At 42.3% G+C, this 19,358-nt stretch overlaps 1 long non-coding RNA gene across 1 annotated transcript in view; it reads right to left on the bottom strand.

The window, feature by feature from the left end:
- Positions 1-1,080: 1,080 nt before the first annotated feature.
- Positions 1,081-19,358, bottom strand: part of LOC144315584 (uncharacterized) — a 42,664-nt gene continuing 24,386 nt past the window's right edge. Inside the window, exons 2-3 of the long non-coding RNA XR_013381305.1 lie at positions 2,866-2,980; positions 1,081-1,219 (exon numbers count right to left, since the gene is read on the bottom strand). This is a non-coding gene — a long non-coding RNA (uncharacterized LOC144315584). The remainder of the gene's footprint in view (positions 1,220-2,865; positions 2,981-19,358) is intronic.

The raw sequence follows: 19,358 nt of genomic DNA, 5'->3' as shown, positions 1-19,358 counted from the left end.
AAAAAAAAAAAAAAGCCCTTTGTACCACTCCAAGATTAAAACCTTCCCCTCGTTTTATGCGAATGCCTGTGTTTAGACATTATGAATTCTTAGAAAAAAACTCTACCAGGATCGCCCATATTGTATATAGTTGTCATACATATCAGATGTTTTGAGAAGCATGTTCAGAAAACATCCCTGGAGACTCTGCTCCCTTCCTCCTTTCTGCAAAACCAGAGTACCCTCAAACAGGAAAGCATGGGGTATTGGCAATCCTAGAGAAAGCCACCAGAATGCTCTGATTAACCCTCCTTGCCTGCTGAGAACGCTCCCTTGGCAGTATCATAAATAGTGCACACTGCTTTGGGACCACTGCCTCTGACTGAAAGATTTTGTTTATGGGTTCAAAGGACGGCTCATAATAAGGAAGTCTAAGAACTGGGAGCCAAGGTAACTTGGCAGTAGCCATCCAAATAGGATAACTTGTGAGCAGAATAAAAAACCTCATGTTATGTGAGGGTATAACTGACGCTCCCTGGAGGAGACCCTATATGTTATTTTACCCATACAAGGGTGGACCAAACTGAGCCTCCTCACTGGGGAACTGAGGCAGGCATCATCATGTCCATTCTCCTTGGTACCGCCACACCCAGAACTCTTCCAGGCATATACAAATTCCTCGATAAATGTCAGCTGGACTAAATGAGTGCAGGAGAGAGGCAGGAAGGCGTAGTTCTTATATGCACAGGTTCTGGACCCTCCCAGGTTCAAATCTTGCTCTGCTACCTACTAGCTAGGCAAACTAGCTATTAAACTTGTTTAACCTCTGTGCTCCTGTTTTCTAGTCTGTAAAATGGGAATAAAACTAGACCACCAGTCTCAGGGGATGGTGAAGATTGAATAAATTAACACATGTAAAAGCACGTAGAATAGTGCTTAAGTTATGGTAGGTACTATATTGATGCTAGCTACTGTTTTTATTTTAGCAGAACAGGTCAAGAAGAGTACATTTTCCAAGAGAATTCACTAGGCTTTCTTTTTTTTTAATTTTTTAAAATTTATTTATTTATGATAGTCACACACACACACACAGAGGGGCAGAGACACAGGCAGAGGGAGAAGCAGGCTCCATGCACCGGGAGCCTGACGTGGGATTCGATCCCGGGTCTCCAGGATCGCGCCCTGGGCCAAAGGCAGGCGCCAAACCGCTGCGCCACCCAGGGATCCCTCACTAGGCTTTCTTGAGAGAAAAATAAAAAGGAAACTGTCAGTCTAATAATTGGGCATCTGTCCACTAACCCTAAAAAAATGAGAGACGTTAGAGGAAAGACCAGAAAGTACCCCTGTTGTCCTGGTATAATTATTCATAGCACTTCCACTCATTCTTCAAATTGTCACGGTTTGGACCACAAACCGTTGGATCACCCAACACATGATCCACCTTCAGACCCTGGCTCCAAGTGAGTGGAGAATACAACTGATGTACCACCAAAAGGTGACCTTAGAGGACTTGCCAGCTCTGATTCAGAGGCACTCTTCTAAGTTTTTCAGTGGAGTTCACTGTAAAATGCAAAGAGCAAGACCCTTGGAGCAACAGAGTTGTGATTCACTGGAGTGAGGGGGGATACCCTCCAAGAACACTGGAGCTAGCACAGCGGTACTTAGAAGACAAGCCCACCAGGAGGGGTAGTGTCAGGAGAAATGGCCGTTCAGGGAGAGCAGAGCACACACACACACCCTACACACACGGGCAGCGGTGTTTGAGGAAGCTTGGGGTCCACTATGGCTGTGATGATGGGTAATGGCAGTAGCCAATCTGCCATGTATGCTGCAGTAGGTTACCAAGTGTCCTCAATCCCATCCTCCAGAAAGGTGGGTAGGCCACTACAGTTGAGACTGGGAGGCCCTGGAACCATCCTGGGGCCAGTGCCTGCATCTAGCACACAGTAGGTATGGAACAAATTCTTTTTCTGAAATCCAACTCTGATCACTCTACCCTTGGCCCTTAAGCAAACCTTAGTCATCTGTTCACAAAATACCTGCTGCCTCCTGGAGGGAAGCTGCAGATATGTAAGCCAGGGAGCAAGACATCGGTCCACAACACCCCCTGTCTTACTTATTCTTTCTGTGCCTGGGGTGCTGACCTATTGCCCCAGCTTTGAGCTCATGAATCTATAGGCTAGATAATTATGATGATGATGATGATGATGATGATGCTCGAGGTATAACTGGGATATGACATTATATTAGTCTCAGGTATATAACCTAATGATTCAATATTTGTACACATCACAGAATGAATCACCACAATAAGTCTAGTTGACATCCGTCACCATATACAGAATTTTTTCTCTTTCATTTTCTTGTGATGAGGATTTTTAAGATCTACTCTGGATCTTGCTGCCAACCTCTGACCCCTCCCACAAGGATTATTGTGTAATCCTTGGATAGCAAACCTTGGGTTTGTGTAGGCTGCAAACAGGCTGACCCTTTGCCTCCCAGCTTCTCCCTTGCTCCATGAAACTCCCTACTCAAGGCTGGTTCTCAGAAGCAGTAAGAGTGGCAGCCACAAAGCAGACACTCAGGAACTCTTGATGAATGAAGGAATGTGCTTGGGGAATAATGCTTGCACCTACTCCTGTGCAGAGGGTACTGCACCAGCATTCACACGCATCACCTCCCTGCACATTCTCACTCATTCCTTGCCAGGAAAGGTTAAAGGCACCAAACTGGGGAATTCGGGGCAAATCATCCAGCCGTGTTGACTCAGTTCCTCACTCTCTGTCCTCTGGTGAAGAGGATCTACCTGAGAGAAGAGGTCTGCTTTTTGTGCAGAGGAAGGGGAAGTCTACCAAATCCCAGGTCATAGGATTTCCAGCCACTCACCTACAGAAGAGAGCCATGTTCTGCAACATCAGCGACACCTGCCTCACAACACCTCTTCCTCAGCTGTCAGCAGTGGAGGGGAATTCTCCAGCTCTTGAGTATAGTGATCAGGATTCTATAGATGACATAGAGAGAGAGTTCTTTTTCTTCATAACTTCATGGCAAAATGAACTAAAATTATTCATTTTCAAGGCATGAATTCATCCACCCAAGATTATTCTAATTGTGAAGCACCTGGATGGCTCAGTCAGTTAGGCATCTGCTTTTGGCTCTGGCCATGATCCCAGGGTCCTAGGATCATGCCCCACATCAGGCTCCCTGCTCAGTGGGGAATATGCTCCTCCCTCTGCCTCAACCCCTCCCCCCTTCTTGTGCTCTTTCTCTCTCACACTCCCTCTCTCAAATAAATAAATAAAATCTTTTAAAAAAATTATGCTCATTGTGAAAACAACAGAGGGGCCCAGACCAAAATTCAAGTTCCTACATTTTCATTTAACCTATGGACTAAGCACACATCCTCCTGTTTATATTGTACAAGGGAGTATGGAGTGTTTCATGCAGACAGCTGTAGGAAGAAGGAAGGCTTGAGGTAGATGGGGCCACTTTGTTTAAGCCGGTGGTTTCGAGAGGAAGGCCTATCTTTCTAGGGTTAACATGTCCCTAAAATGTATTTGCCTTCTTTATGGATCACTGTTTCTGCAATGGTTCCAAAACACAGAAGCTCTTCCCTGGAGAAACAGTTCACAAACTCTTTGATTTCTCAACAATCAACTCAAACTCTTTACATTCTCAACTATCGGAGAACCCCAAAGATCTTTCGTTTCTGTGAGTTATCTCTATCTATATTGACCACAGTAGAAATCAAAACAGAAAACTATTGAATATTCATGTAGTGGTTTATTTTATTTTATTTTAATATTTTATTTATTTATTCATGAGTGACAGAGCGAGAGAGAGAGAGAGAGAGAGAGAGAGAGAGATCGGCAGAGACACAGGCAGAGGGAGAAGCAGGCTCCATGCAGGGAGCCCAACCCGGGACTTGATCCGGGGTATCCGGGATCAGGCCCTGGGCTGAAGGTGGCGCTAAACTGCTGAGCCACCCGGGCTGCCCTGTGGTGGTTTATTTTAAAAGAACAATAAATCGGGATCCCTGGGTGGCGCAGTGGTTTAGCGTCTGTCTTTGGCCCAGGGCATGATCCTGGAGACTCAGGATCCAATCCTGCATTGGGCTCCTGGTGCATGGAGCCTGCTCCTGTCTCTGCCTCTCTCTCTCTCTCTCTTTCTGTGTGACTATCATAAATAAATAAAAATTAAAAAAAAAGAAAAATAAATCCATGACATGTTAATATAAATGAGACTTAGATAACACAAATAGCATTTTTTTATTTTTTAAAATAACCTATTATTTACAAAACAAAAATTAGTGAGAAAAGTAATGCTGTTTTATGTTTTTGTATATCTCTTTAATGTCTGTCTTAATAAAAGAACTAGATTCTCTGCCTCTGCATTCAATTTTTTGCAATATGTTGTTTTAATTGATGTATTTGAAGAACACCTAGCCTCACACAGAAAGATAGTTGGAAAAAGAGGGCCTCATAGATCCCCAAGAGCGTCTTCAGGAAGCCCAGAGGTCCCCAGACCCCACTTGAGAACGAGGACACTAGCAGACCCTTGCAGTCATCAGGGAGAGTGACTGAGGAGGGGTTCTCTCCCGCCACCTCTCCTCTTGGACATAATGTGACCTTCATCCCCTCCTGTCCTTCCCTCTTCCTTCTCAATGTACGTCATGAGAAAAGGTCACATTGAAGAGTGTCTTCCACTTGGCAGGCCTCCCCACCCCCCCCCCGCCCCCCCGCTGCCAGACTGTCAAGCGGAGCATAGGTAAAATGAAACTAGCAATTGGCTTGGCATAGTCCCTGCTATGAACATCCTCTGGGAACACAGAGAAATAGCAGACAGCCTACTGCATATTCGACCATCCAAACCCTGCTTATGTCATTTTCCATCAAAAATGTCATTTCTTCCCCTCATCTGCTCTTCCTTTCCTAGTATCACAAAAAACGATCTCTCTGATACCCCTGTGAGACGCTAGGAGTTTTACAACATTAAGAACCCCTGCGTGGGGATCCCTGGGTGGCTCAGCGGTTTGGCGCCTGCCTTTGGCCCAGGGCGTAATCCTGGAGTCCCGGGATCGAGTCCCACGTCGGGCTCCCTGCATGGAGCCTGCTTCTCCTTCTGCCTGTCTCTCTCCCTCTCTCTCTCTCTCTCTATCATGAATAAATAATAAATAAAATCTTTAAAAAAAAAAAAAAAGAAGAACCCCTGCGGTCACCTGGCTGGCTCAGTAGGTAGAGGATGTGACTCTTGAACTGAGGGTTGTAAAGTTCAAGCCCCACCTTGGGCATACAATTTACTTAATTAAAAATAAAAACATAAAGAACCCCTAGGTGAGACTCATATGAAGACATAAAGATCCCCCAGAAAGAGATATAGAAACCATCCCGAGAGATGTTAAGCAGAGGCACAAGTCAATGATTCAAGAGGAGAGGTAAAGGAACCAGGGCCTGTGTGTGTGAGTCTTTCATGTAGTCCACGATCATTTCAAAGGCATTATTTTAAAGATAATAATTTTAATTTTTTTAAACATTCTATTTATTTGAGAGAGAGAGTGAGAATGAGAGCACAAGCTGGGTGTGGGGGAGAGGCAGATAGAGAGGGAGAAACAGACCCCAGTGAGCAGGAAGCCCAATGTGGGGCTCAATCCCAGGACCCTGGGATCTGACCTGAGCCAAAGGCAGATGCTCAACCAACTGAGCCACCCAGGCACCCCAAAAATAATAATTTTATAAAAGGAAATATTTAGGGCCCGGAACAAAAACAAAAATTCCACTTCACAATGATAATATCCACATCAGGGACCATTCCATTTGATCAATAAGCAATCTGTATTTACTTTCCAGGTGACCCCTGCTAAAAGTTAGCCAGCAGACAGCAAAGTCATGTGTGTGCTTCACCAGCATCTCCTCACACTGGGACTGGTGTCCATTTCTGTTGGAGGTAATTACTGATTTCCAGAATCAATAAAGACCCAAGAATCTTCGGTTTCCCTTCTTATTGAATATTTAGCTAAATGAGTAAGTGATACTTGTTCAAATATCTCAAATAAGGCAATCCGCCCCACCTCAAATTCTCTATATAGTCTGATCCTCGAGCTATCAGAGGCGCATCGGCCTCACTCACAGCAGTGGCTTGTTAACGTCTGCATGCACCTCAGCAACTCACAACAGCACTCTCAAGTGTGTGTGCTCACAGAGACCTGCATCCACATGTTCCTTCTCTCACCAGAGAAGAGGAAGGAGCTGTCCTCGTCCTGTACCCATCTAGCCCAGTCCTGCTGGTGCCTCTCCTTTGTTTCCTTCTCTTTAGGGCACTGAAGCTTCTCTTAATTGCTTAGGGACACTGTGCCCCATCTCTGCCCTGGAAAGGAGCTTTTAAGCCCTAGTACATCATGAAGAAGCCAGACATAGAGGTGTGGAGCTAATTTGTAGTCATCTTTCACCTTTCACCACTGCTCAAGCAAACTCCTTCTATCGGGATTCCCCACTCTGACTTAAGAGAATACTATCAACCCCAAAGGGGATCTCTCTCTCTCTCTAGCTGTAAGTCATCAGAGTTAGAGCCCTCTTCTTCCTGGTTGGTGAGTGAGAGCCAAATCCTATGCGAACTTAGATGCTGGCATAAACGTACAAGCATTCCTTTTTTGATCTACATCCTACCCAGAAGCAGGAGCCCCAGAGTCCCTGTGCCCCTGGGGGTACTCCACCCCTCACCCTCCTGCTCCCCAAAAGGAGGGGAAAACAGCCCCTCCTACAGCCCCCCCCAACCCTGCGTGCACCTCATTAGAAGCACATTCAAAGCACACACTCACTGACAAAGACTTTTTGAAGGATTTTTCCCATTCCCCGAAGAATGTCTTCCAAAAGGGAGATCCAGAGCACTGCCTTGGTTGGGCTACTGCTTTCCCAGGAGTTTGCAGGAAATCAATCAACAGATATTTAATCAGCACCTACTAGGTATCTATCACTTGGAGAGGCTCCGAGTGAGAAGTGAGGGAGACTAAAGCATAATCTTTGCCCCCAAGGAGAATGTGACCTATTTAGAAAGAAAAAGCTAACACAAAACAATTAAATGCTACACTGTGTGGGTCTAAATAATGGAGGCAGTGGTGGGAAACTCTACCCTAGGAGAGATAGAATTTGTCTTAGAACTTGGAAGAAGTGTAGGATTTAAACAAGGAGAGGAAGGAGGTCACTAAAAGCAAGAGGAGATTGTATAATTAGGAGTACTAAGGGACCCGGCACCAATGAGAAGGAAGATATCATCCCTGGAAGTCTTGGGACAGGGAGATTCGAGACCAGAGCATGGAAAGTCAGAGACTTCGGTACATTTGAACATATGCTTGATGTTTCCTGTACTTCATAATTTTAAATTTCCCCTTAGACTCCTTCCTTGAAAAACAGGGCTTATTATCGCCAGGTCGTAGTGGCTGAGATGTCTGGAATTATGGGATGTACACATGACCTGAAATTCAGTTTTTAATTTGAACTTTGCCCCTCAAAAAAAAAAAAAAAAGTTTCTTTAAGCACTATTAAAACAGCCAAATAACATACAGTAAATTGAGACATTCATTTTAGTGATTCTTTAGGGTAATAGTTTTCACCGCGGCTCCTCTGAGCTCTGGAATGCCACAGGGAGGCTCAGAGAGGCTTTGGAGATGAGACAGAGATAAGTCACTGAGGGCCTGGGTGGCTCTGAGAGTGACTAGGCTTTTATCCACTTGTTATTGGGTTTCATTTAGGATTTTAAAACAAACATATAAATAAATTTCTAATGCAAAGAAATCTTCGGTGACCAGTCATTTGTGTGTCATCGAAAGCACTTTAATGTATTAGGGTTGAATCCTCCTTTTGAGGACACACACATACACACCACTGTAATTATATTATTGATGGATTCATTCTCTTGTTTTTCAAGAATTTGTTGAGGGCCTGCTAGGTACCTAGCACCTATTACTAACCAACATCAACCAATAGGGGAAACCAGAGCAGTGGACTTTGGCCTTGAATGCCAGGATAAGAAAGTGGATGTCAGGAGGCTGATTAATGACTTCGATGCCATCACTGAGCACTTACTATGTGCCAAAACTGTGTGCCACATACATCATCTAATTTTTAATGTTTGCCACAATCTTATGAGATATTATTAAACCAAGACTGAGGATGAATAGAATTGCCCATAGTCAGACAGCTCTAAAGCAGTGGAAACGAACCTCAAAGGTCACGCTGTTAGTCACAGGGATTAACTGACATGGTTTTATTATAACAAAGGCACGCTACCGGAAACATTCATTTGTTCTTTTAATTCTCACTCTACTCATGTGGATATTTTCTGAATGTTTTCCCTAAAAAGTCTCTCAGACTTACGGGTTAAATTACCATCCTCCGGGGCCCTACGCAGAGAAGGACCCTCCCACCACATTTCTACTTGCCTTGTCAGCTGATCTGACCCTCCTGCTCAAAGTCCACAAGTCAGCCAAGCCCGAGACTACAAGTTAAAACAAGACGGGGACAAGACTTGAAGACCACTTTTAGAGAAAACAGGAACTACGAGACTCAAACACTGTCTATTTTTCAAAACATGCGACTATTAACTTCATCGCATAGCTTGTGACACACACCCAGTAACATTGTTAGTCCAGAACCCAAGCTCCAAAATCACATTATTTGCTAACAGGATTTGGGTACTTGCTGTTGTCGCACTGCAATAAAAAAAAGGAAGAAGAAGAAGAAAGAAGCACCTCTAAATTGCTCCTGGAAGAGGGGGTTTCTTACAAAATTGCCCAGCCATGCTATAAGTTATCATTACTCTAACAATCACTAGGAACCAAATCAGGCATACTTTGCAGAAGTCAGCAAAATTAACTGGGCCTTAAGCAACTTCTTATTTGTTGGTTTCAGCAAGGCATTACCAACAGAGGCAGGAGGAGGGATGTGAGACCATAGGATCCCACCAACATGCTCCCTTGCTAGTTATTTTAGTACACTATCAATTCCGCCAGAGAGCTCTAAAAAACATTTGCCTTTCTCCTATGAATCAGGTTATTTTGCATCAAAAGAAAACAACAACAACAACAAAAAGTCTATTAGTAGCATAAAACAATATCCGCACAAAGATAAAGGGAATCAGGATTTGGGGGCGGGGGTGAAAGAAAATAGCTCTTATAAGTGGCCTGCTCAGAGCAGTCGACTTCACCGTAGCTGATAAACTGTGAAATTTCCATAATAATAGAGAATACACAAAACAAACAGAAATTTTATTTGATAGGAAAATTGCATCCTGTTACTGGATATAAAATTCTACAGCATGTTCAATGGTATTTTCAAAGCACTGAAAATGTAGACATATGTTTTCATTTTTAAATGCAGTTGTAATGTAAATAATAAATCCACTACAATTTGGCTGGTCCGGAGACTGCTGGCATCATTAACTCGGAGACCTAGAGATACAAATGCTCTACTTATCTTGCTAGGCCCTCAGCTAGAAGTCCCCTATAACTCTGTGGCTGTTGATACGTGCCCTCTGCTTCATCTACATTTCTGTCTCGCTCAAGGGTCTTCTGGGGTTCCCTATTGCTACTCGTATCACATTTTAACCTCTCATTGCTCCTTTATGCCCTTCTTTCTCTCTTGCCTGTATCCTTTTTTATTTCTTCCTACTATTCTGCTCAGTTGTTCAACAACAAATCAAGCCCATCTCCCCTCAGTTTCTCAATACTGTCCACTGGTGAATTGATGGAAAAATGTCTACACTTCCCCCTTCCCCGTATCCATGCCCCTGGACATGTGACTTTGCACCCCCCTCATCAAGCCTGGTTGTTCACCCAGCCCAACAGCATGCTGCGGAAATAGCAGAAGACTAGACCAATGCTAACCCTCGGGAGGCCTCACATGTTTCCACTTTCTCTTGAAACTCGGCCCCATCGCTGTGGGAATCAGCTCATGCTAGCCTCGTAGAGGATGAGACACGATGTGGAAGAGACCCAAGATGCTCCAACCCACAACTGTCAGCTCCCTCAAGATGTGCTTAGTCAACCAAGGGATTGCAACAGACACATGCAGAAGACCAGCCCAAAACTGAACCTAGCCTAGATTTCAGATCCCCAGAATCAGGTGCTAAACGGATGCTTTAAGCCACTAAGTTTTACGACAGTTTGTTACACAGCTACAGCCAACTGATACATCCATATTGCATTGTTTTCCTCCTACTTCTCTGCATCCCTGACACCTGACAGAGCACTTTTTCCTTCCAGGAATTCTAGCACACCTTGGCAAATGACATTCACCAACCAACCAAATCATGTCCACCACTAACTCTCATGTACAAACCTGTGAGTAGAGGGTAATCACCAAGTTAAAGGGACCTGGATGCTATTTCTGATTTCTACCACCACCAACCTCTCATGGGCTTTTTTCAATTTCCTTTTCTGCCTCAGTCTCCTTTTACATGGGAGCAAACATTTTTATTTACCCACTGTGGAGAAATCACTAAAACAAACAAACAAACAAAACCTATTTCAGAATTCTTCATAGAGTACATGACATTCATTAAGATTCTGGATTTTAAAGCTGAAAAAATGCTTGCTCTCTTTCAAATTCACCCAGCAATGGAAAGTACCTCTGTGAGGCAAATAGAATCGAATCCATTGATTCCCATGTAATTTATTAATTTCAGCCCTGACAAATACCTGCAGAATCTGAATCATAGCTATTGTGAGACAGGGGCTTTCAGGCAGTGTTTATACCATTATAAACAGCATTCATCCAAACTATAATATGCATAGCACCTTGATTTTCATTCCTCCCCTAAGATACCCCAAAATGTTATCTTCAAACATACGATTTAATTGGTCTTGTGACTCTAAATTAAATTTGTATATCACATCCACACCTTTATTATTGACAAATCCCATTGGCCTAGAATAGCACTGGACGCATAGAAAGAACTGAATCATTTTGGCTCACATTGAATTTAACTTCAACATTTATGTAACTTATGTAATTATTTATATAATATATGTTGAAAGAATATATCCACATGGTATGGACTTTGCATACTAACTGTGCCTATTTTCAGTTTTCATATCGTCAAAGAGAGATTAAGAAAATAATTTAATTTCTGGGTGCCTGGGTGGCTCAGTTGGTTAAGTGTCTACCTTATATCAGGTCATGACCTCAGGGTCCTAGGATCAAGTCCCACATCGGACTCCCTGCTCAACGAGGAGTCTGTTCCTCCCTCTCCCTCTACCCTTCCCTCCTGCTTGTACTCTGTCTCTCTTTCTCATTCTCTCTCTCTCTCAAATAAAATCTTTTGAAAAAAGAAAATAATTTAATTTCTTGTAAAACACATTCTTAGAACTGCCATCAAGAAGTAATGGTTAGGATTAGGCTTGAGACTAATAAAAATTTAAAATAACAATGACTTAAACAAGAGGTTTATTGCTGTTTCAAGTAAAATTCGGGCATAGGCAAGCCAAGACTGTAAAATAGCTTGCTCCCTGAAGTTCATAGGGACCCAGGCTCCTTTTAGCTCATAGGTCTGCCATTTCTAAGGTAGAGCCCTGGCCTCATGATACAAGGTATTAGTTATAGGTCCAGCTATCACATGCAGATTTTAGGCAGCCGAATGAAGGAAAGGACAAATAAAAAAAGGTAAAGAACACATGCCAGCTATCTTTTTAAAGAAAACTACCTGGAGGAGCTGCTTAAATCCCATTGGTCCGAGTTTCACTACAGGTCCACACTGAATCACAAAGGTGTCTGATAATGTCTTTTTTTTTTTTAATTGGTCATGTCCGGAAACCATAAAACTCCTAAAAGAAAACATCAGCAGTAAGCTCTTTGACATTGGTCTTAGCAGTATTTTTTTGGATCTGTCTCCTTAGGCAAGGACAACAAAAGAAAATATAAACAAATAGGACTACATCAAACTAAAAAGATTTTGCACAATAAAGGAAACAATCAACAAAACAAAAAGGCAACCTACTGGATGGGAGAAGTTATTTGGAAATGATATAAATGATAAGGGGTTAACATGCAAAATACACAAAGAAATCACTCAATTCAATATCCAAACAAACAAACAAACAAGAACCCACCAAATAATCCAATTTAAAAATGGGCAGAGGACCTGAATAGACATTTCTCCAAAGAAGACAACCAAATGGCCAACAGACACATGAAAAGATGTTCAACATCACTAATCATCAAGGAAATGCAAATCAGAACCACAAAGGGATATCACTTCACACCACTCTGAATGGCAAGTGTCAAAAAGGCAAGAAACAACAAGCGTTTAGTGAGGATGTGGAGAAAAAGGAACCCTTGTGCATGGTTGGCAGTAATGCAAAAAGGTGCAGCCACTATGGAAAACAGCACGGAGTTTCTTCAAAAATTTAAAAAAAAAAAAAAAAAAACTACCACAGAATCCAGCAATTCCACTTCTCAGTATTTATCCAAACAAAACAAAAACACTAATTCAGAAAGATACATAAGTCCCTCTATTCACTGCAGTACTATTTGCAACAGCCAAGATATGGAAGCCACCTTTGCGTCCATCAATAGATGAATGGATAAAGAAGATGTGGTGTATATATACAATGGAATATTATTCCGCCGTAAAGGAGAATAAAATATTGCCATTGGCAATAATATGGATAGACCTAGAGAGTATTATATTAAGTGAGAGAAGTCAGACAGAGAAAGACGAATATTGCATGATTTCACTTATATGTGAAGTTTACAAACAAAACACACAAAACAAGAGTAACAGACCCATAGATAGAGAACAGTCTGGCAAACGCCAGAGGGGAAGGTGAGGGCCTGTGCAAAACAGGTGAAGAGGATTATAGGTACAAACTTTCAGTTATAAAATAAATAAGTCATGGAGGTGTAATGTACAGCATAGGGACTGTAGTTAATAATATCATAACAACTTCGTATGGTGGTAGATTATAGCTAGACTTATCATGGTGATCACTTGGTAACATAAATAGATGTTGAGGCACTACTATGTCATGTACCTGAAACCAACTGTATATGCCGACTATCCTTCAATTAAAAAAAAATTGGCTATGTGTTCAGCTATAATCCAAAGTTTAAGAAGAAAGAACACATATCAGAGTAGGTAAGTAGCAACCTGTGCAGAATGTGCCCTATGTTGGGAAGATGGTCTTTATATTTTCTCAGAGTATAAAACTGCCCATAGCTTGCCAGTTTTCCTTTCTGTCCTTGTTTTGCATAATGGCCACCTAATAGACAAGCTCTATCTACAAAACTCCATGGTGTAAAGATCCTTCCTCAATTAGGACTCTCTTATGTTGAAAATGAAAACACACTCCACCAAAATTGATTTAACCCATAAGGGAGTTTATGGGCTCACTTAAGTAAGAAATCCAGAATGAGACTCTCACTCTCCAGATTGGGCTCCACTGGTACCACCAAGACCCATTTCTTTCCATCTCTCAGCTGATCTCTGCATTCCTCTACTAATTGGCTTAATTCTTGGTCCTCTTGTGGTGGCAAGATGGCAACAGATGCACCAGCCATATGCTTCCAGGCTCAAGTCCCTTGGGAAAGAACAAGTCTCATTGTGCATGGCTCCCATTGGGTCACAAAGATGTTGAGTGAACCAATTACTGTAAGAAGGCAGTACACCGATGTGCTTCAGCCAATCAGCACCCACCTGTCATGTTAGGAATGGACTTGATGCCTATTGAATCTTGCAGCATCTACCATATTCCAAACGCTTCTTGCATATTATTTATTTTTCTTCCAAACCCATCACATTTCCAATTTATTATTCTCATACCACAGACAAGGAAACGGAGCTCGGAGACATTCAAGTTTTTACCAAAGACTCCATGAGAATGAACAATGAAACTGATTTGAAACCAGACTTATCTGATTCCAAAGTCTGCTTTTTCTGCTCTGATATGCTGCTATCAAAAAGCTATTTCTTAAAAATACCAATGGGATGGAAAGCAATTTACTTTTACATTTCATAAATCATTTCAAATAGAATTGTAGTTATGTGTGATGATTTTTCGTCAGTGTACTGTCTCACTACAGATCAGGATTTACCACAGACTCTGAGTATGTTCCAAAGATACCCTCCATTGGCCAAAAAGTGCAAGGCAGGGATTGGAAGGCCTTTTTGGTTGGAAGCCTGTTCTAGTTTGGGCTAGGCTCCAGGGCACCATGAGTAGAAGATGCTGCAAAACACATGATGTAAAGGGTAGATAGAGCTACATGGTTTGCTTCCATATCAGACTCTGCAAAAGTAGTTCTCCCACGTTAGTTCCTTTTAACCCAATCATGTGCCAGCTGTTTACACTGCAGATTCCTGAGCCCTAGTCCTGGGTGATTCTGTTTCAGGTGGCATATAAATGACGTTTGGAGAATCACTGTCCAAGATCTCAAAGCCCAATTTAGGATGCAGAAAGAATCAGAAGTGGTTGAAAGGGAAATTGATTCTCCTCCCAAGCACACCTTAGATTGGAATCATGTGTTGGAGAGGCTCATTCTGTACAAAATCTTCTGACTTAACAGTGTTTATAGAAGAATTTTAAGAAAGAAATACATAAATACAGATACACACATATATATTCTTGGAAAAGACTGAATTCAATCTTTTCAACTGAATTCAATTTACAAATTTGCAAATTAGTTTATCACTGTGGGAAAAGTCAAAGACTAAATGAAGCCTACTCTGGATGACAAAATAAGAAACTCTTATAAACAAATCATTGTAATCGATTGGTCCACTTGGAATTCTTGATATTGATCCTACCTGGATGTTCTCATAGTAGGACACACCTGATATCCAATTTGTCTTAATACTTGGAAAGTTGAATTGTCCAGTTATCAGGCCCCATCATTACTTCCCGAACACTTTTGGGTAGGCTTTCAGGAGTCACTCACCGTGATGTGCAAAGACAAAAAAATTGTTTCCAAGTGCGTTTTCCAGAGGGTCTGTGTTTAACTTCTTTTTCTAACAGATATCAGGCAATAAGAATGTCTGGGTCTGAAATTGCCATACAGTTTGAAATTCTTTGCCTACTGAAATCCTAGCCAAAAGGCTTTCTTCAGCTCTGTATTAAACTGTCCATTTTGGTTGACCGCCTTGATCAACTTAACTGATTATTTACCAGATCACCGTTGCACTTTGTGCAGACACCATATCAGAGCTCACGTGAACAATTCCTTGGACCTTAGCTCCTTCCTTCTTTCTCCTAAACTCTGAGACTCTCTCCCACCTTACCTTTAGCAGTGCTCCTACCCATGACATCAGGTTCACAGTGCTTTGCACCTTCGTTATTTAATTTGTCTTAAAAAAAAAAAGAAAAAAAAAAAGGAGAAATGTCAGATTTTTATTTCTTATTTGGGGGAGAGATGATTGGGGGGCAAGGGGGCGAGGTGACTGAACAAAACCAGTTGAACAGTTAATGCTTTAACCTTGCGTATAATTTATACAATAAACAAAGTCACATGTTCCCCTAATAATTTAGATGTAAGCAAATGTTGATTTATTCAGGAAGGCTACTGCCAGAAGCAAAGCCCGCAGCACTAAAATTTGAATTAAACTAGGACAGAAGCAGGCTAGTCTATAATAACATTTGTATAATTTTATTTTTGCCCTTGGCTCAGTTCATTTCCTCATACAGTAGATGCATGAAATTGGTTCTTCAGCCACCTTTAGCTGATGTTCATTGATATCCGGGCAGGCAGGGAAGCAAGAGAATGCACCTTTCTGAGCTTTGTGCTTTCAATCAGAAGGCCTCAAATTCCTAGGTCATTTCTGACAATGATTATCTTTCTTCAATTTGTGTTTTTGGCAAATATCTCAGAAGAGCTTCATTTAACCTCCAGATACGGTTTTCCCCTCTTACTGTGAGGGGCTCTTAAAAAACGGAGACTGTTAAGTAGATGCAAATGTTGTGCTGTTTTTATTCCCTTATTCAAGCCCCAGGGCACGAATCTGAGTTTTCTTACTCTGCTTTGAGCAGTGAAATAAAGGCCCTAGGAAATTCTCTACCTGATGCTGAAAAATAAACATTAACTTGAAACAGTGAGGGAGGACCAATCCCCCTCTTCTCTATTAACCTTTGACTTAAATAAAAATTAGGGACTAACTCCATCTTACAACTCACCACTTCTGTTAGGGACTGAAGCTCCTTTGGAGGGAACAGGTTTTAAGCCAGTGAATAATTTTTGAGAGCTCCTGAGAAGTAGGGGAAGACTTCCATCCCAGCAGAGCGAAACTCAGGTTTTTCTGGCTTTCTCTGCAACCCCGCACCCACGACATGTACAGTACACAAAAGAAAGCATTCTCAAAACCCCCAGTCACTTTAGATGTCTCACAATTTTTATTCACAGTTTCATTTCAGGCAAAGCAACAGCTCTTTGGGGGGTCAAAAGTTCTGAAATAAAGAATTTCTTCCCTTAGGTCAGGAAATCAAATATGCTAAAAAAAAAAAAAAAAAATCTCCCTGGCCTTTTGTTTCGAGGGAGTTAAAGGAAAAAAAAAATCCTGAAAATTAGAAATGAAAGAATTGGTATTTGCACTTCATGTGAAATATGCATTTATCTCTCACTCCTTCCAGCTGAGAAGGTAAATAGCAGCCCTAGTGTTTGGGAGGCAAATATTGTTCCGTCCTATTCTTGGTAACAAAATCTGCTCCCAGGCCGTCTCCATCCCTGTCTGATTGTGCCCCCGGGCTGTTGCAGGCAGCCAAAGGAGCCTTTCAGAAAATCCAGGCCATGTTTTGACTTCATTACAAATTCCAAATAGAACAAGTTTTCGCCTGGCTTAGGCTTGGTTATGAAAGTTTCCCACAGCTCTCGAAAATATACAGAATAATAAATGGCTGGGCAGAGAAATAGAAGGCAAGAGTAATTCCATCAAAGGTTTCTAGTCACATCATAAACCACAATTGCAGAGCCCGAGGAGCTTATGTCACTAGGACCCAGAGATAAAATGTTTCGCCCTGGGCCCCGAGGTCACGCGTTGGGGCAGGAGCTTTGAGGTTCGGCCCTTTGTTCGCAGGCTGGGCCGGGGGGAGCAGGGCGCTCCGTCCCCATCCCCGCCCCGACCCCAAGGACCCCCCTTCTCCCCCGCCCCGGGACCCCTGGCCTTCCCTGGGGACACCCCACGAGGCTCAGCCAGCATTGTGAAACCTTCTCACCCCAAGGGGTGCCTGTGAAGCCTTACATGTGTTCGGGCATTTCCAGCACAAAAGCAAAAATTGATGAGTTTCAGTGGAATAAGCTCTGAGGCACAAGGGAAAGACCCCGAAGGCGGTGGGTGTGAGGAGGATACTTTTTATTGTCTTGCTGCACATTTCTTCCTTCGTTTTTTCCGCTCTTTCCCTTTTGCTAGTCTCTTTATTAAGTCAAGATGTTATAGGAAAGCACCAGTTAAATATTAGATGCAAACTTCTTCAAGGAGCCCCTTCCTCCGGGGTTCACAGAGGAGATTCCCCGGTGGCCGGATCCCTCCTCCCCACCCGTCTTCTCCGCCCCTCCTCCCTCTGTCCCGGTTCTCCTTTCTCTCTCCCTACCCTTTTTTTTTTTGGGGGGGGGGGGGAGAGGGGAACATAATGCAATGCTTTAATGACAAATTTGAGAAGCCCACACCTTATGAGAACTCTAGATACTGACCCAGCCAGCTTCCACAGCTTGCCCTTCCTCCCCACACATTTCTTTATTTTATTTTATTTTACTTTATTTATTTATTTATTTATTTATTTTTACATTTCTTTATTTTAGAAAACAAGTTGGGCATACTTAAAATAACGCCAACAATGAGAGACCTGCACAAACTTTTCCCCCAAAAAACTCTATGAACATATATGTCCCACCCAAGAAGCAGAGATCATGGGCTCCTTCTTTTTTCAAAGCCAGTAACTGTAGCCTGACAAATCCTAATCCATCACACTGACATCAGATTGGTGGGCTGTGGCTCTGACATCAAAGCCATTGATTGTGGCTTTTTCATACGTGGATGGCAATGCAGTCATTGCCATTATCCATACATTACACTCTAGCCTCTGGAAGTGGTGACAGACAAATGCTGTGGTTAGTCATTAAAGACTGGACACAAAATTGTCCCAAGAGCCATTTCTGAAAAGCCTTTGAACATGACCAAAATGTTAATAATGAGCTTTGGCTAAGACGAACACTATTGTCTCTCTATCTTTGCTTCCCACGTTGAGTTACACTTGTGACGTCATCCTCCAGATGCCTTCCTTTGGTAGACATAGTCAACAGAAGCAATAGATAGAAGCTGGAAGAAAATACTAATCCCCACCATTGGGCATTTTCTATTGACACACCAGCTGGTAGAGAATATAGGTCTTAAATATGTGTGTGTGTGTGTATTTCTCATTTAACTGGACTGGAATTACATGAAGAGAAACTGTTTTGGTGGAATATCTACCATTTGCCAGGGCCACTCTGCAGGCGTGTGGGCCTGGATGTATGTGCCTCTATTAAGGCAACGGAGGAAAAGCAGCCAGGAACAAGGTGAAAAGAAGTTCATTGGCTGTCTCCAGGAAATAAAGACCTCAGACTTTTAACATAAAAATATACCATAGGTATCAGATACTAATCACAAGGTAATTATTTTTAAAGAGGTTCCTGAGTGACATACACACACACACACACACACACACACGCATGCACGCACCCGGGACACCCTTAGGCTAAAAAATATAGCTAGAGACTAATTCTGCCCTTGGTTGTATGTGAGTTAGTTGTCCTTGGAGTGAATAAAAAACTGCTTTCCACGTTACTCTACCCTCCTGTTAAAAAAAAAAAAAAAAAAAAGGACACTTCAGAAGATATGGGTAAAAATGTATCAGATTAAAAACCACTCCTCAAGGGCAATTTGGATGACAAGTTAAGGTGGGCAACATCAAACTAGGCCCCTTCCTGTAAGATACATCAAATTCAAAGAAGTATTTTTTTAAGTTACTAATCTTTCTCCTGAACCTCAAACTCCATCAGCCAAACTAAACTGCTTTTTCAGCAAGGAGAGTTTTAACCTGTGTGAAAGACATTAAGGGCTGGTTTAACAGAAAGCACCCAAAATATTAATAACGAGGTAGCATCCTTTTCTTTGTCCAAGGAAAAAGTCTTTGTTAAGGAATTTCAAGCTAATAGAACACCCACACAGGACAGAAGGGTCCCTGTCTGTCCAGGTAACCTGGGATTGTGGGTCTATCCCCAGAAGCCCATCAGTGGGTGCCCTGAGAGGACCTCCTTGCCAGTATATCCCCCCATCTCCTTGCTGGAATGAGTTGAAACATCAGGTCATCTGCCTAAGATCTCTCCATGAAGAAACTTCCCGCAGTGTCATATGTCAGATGCTGTCCA

The sequence above is a fragment of the Canis aureus genome, chromosome 6, assembly GCF_053574225.1.
Source record: "Canis aureus isolate CA01 chromosome 6, VMU_Caureus_v.1.0, whole genome shotgun sequence".
Classification (NCBI taxonomy): domain Eukaryota; kingdom Metazoa; phylum Chordata; class Mammalia; order Carnivora; family Canidae; genus Canis; species Canis aureus.
This window is presented reverse-complemented; position numbering and strand designations above follow the sequence as displayed.